The 1,288-nt window shown below is 37.9% G+C and overlaps 1 non-coding gene across 1 annotated transcript; it reads left to right on the forward strand.

The window, feature by feature from the left end:
• Positions 1–282: 282 nt before the first annotated feature.
• Positions 283–390, forward strand: LOC130978668 (small nucleolar RNA R71). The gene has a single exon (XR_009086287.1). It is a non-coding gene; the product is annotated as a small nucleolar RNA R71 (small nucleolar RNA).
• The last annotated feature ends 898 nt before the right edge of the window (positions 391–1,288 follow it).

Raw genomic sequence — 1,288 nt, forward strand, 5'->3', positions numbered from 1 at the left:
TTGAGAAATCAAATTGACTTGTTGATTCAATATCTTGTTCTGAGCCAGTATGGCATTCAGAGCATCAATCTCAAGAACTCCTTTCTTCTGATTAGTCCCATTGTTCACAGGATTCCTTTCAGAAGTGTACATGAATTGGTTATTTGCAACCATTTCAATCAGCTCTTGAGCTTCTGTAGGCGTCTTCTTCAAATGAAGAGATCCTCCAGCAGAGCTATCCAAAGACATCTTGGATAGTTCAGAGAGACCATCATAGAAAATACCTGTGATGCTCCATTCAGAAAGCATGTCAGAAGGACATTTTCTGATTAATTGTTTGTATCTTTCCCAAGCTTCATAGAGGGATTCTCCATCCTTCTGTCTGAAGGTTTGGACTTCCACTCTAAGCTTACTCAATTTTTGAGGTGGAAAGAACTTTGCCAAGAAGGCATTGACTAGCTTTTCCCAAGAGTCCAGGCTTTCTTTAGGTTGTGAGTCCAACCATGTCCTAGCTCTGTCTCTTACAGCAAAAGGGAATAGCATCAGTCTATAGACCTCAGGGTCTACCCCATTAGTCTTGACTGTGTCACAGATTTGCAAGAATTCAGCTAAGAACTGATGAGGATCTTCCATTGGAAGTCCATGGAACTTGCAATTCTGTTGCATTAGAGAAACTAATTGAGGCTTTAGCTCAAAGTTGTTTGCTCCAATGGCAGGGATAGAGATGCTTCTCCCATAGAAATCAGGAGTAGGTGCAGTAAAGTCACCCAGCACCTTCCTTGCATTGTTGGCATTGTTGTTGTTTTCGGCTGCCATGTGTCCTTCTTCTTTGAAGAATTCGGTCAGGTCCTCTAAAGAGAGTTGTGCCTTGGCTTCTCTTAGGTTCAGGGTCAGCTTCAACAAGAATGCCTTTGTCTTTGTTCCTGCTCATATGAAAGAGAAGAGAACAAGAAAATATGGAATCCTCTATGTCACAGTATAGAGATTCCTTGAGGTGTCAGAAGAAAGAAAAGTAGAAGACAGAAGTAGAAAATTCGAACTTATCAAAGAAGATGGAGTTCGAATTTTGCATTAAGGAATAGTATTAGTCCATAAATGGAAGGATGTGAGAAGAAGGGAAGTAATTTTCGAAAATTAAGAAAAAGATTTTGAAAACATTTTGAAAAACACTTAATTGATTTTCGAAAACAAAAGTGGGAAAGAAGTAAAGTGATTTTTGAAAAAGATTTTGAAATTAGAAATTAAAAAGATTTGATTGAAAACTATTTTGAAAAGATGTGATTAAAAAGATTTGATTGAAAAGTTATGG

This window comes from Arachis stenosperma, chromosome 4 (assembly GCF_014773155.1).
Source record: "Arachis stenosperma cultivar V10309 chromosome 4, arast.V10309.gnm1.PFL2, whole genome shotgun sequence".
Lineage (NCBI taxonomy): Eukaryota > Viridiplantae > Streptophyta > Magnoliopsida > Fabales > Fabaceae > Arachis > Arachis stenosperma.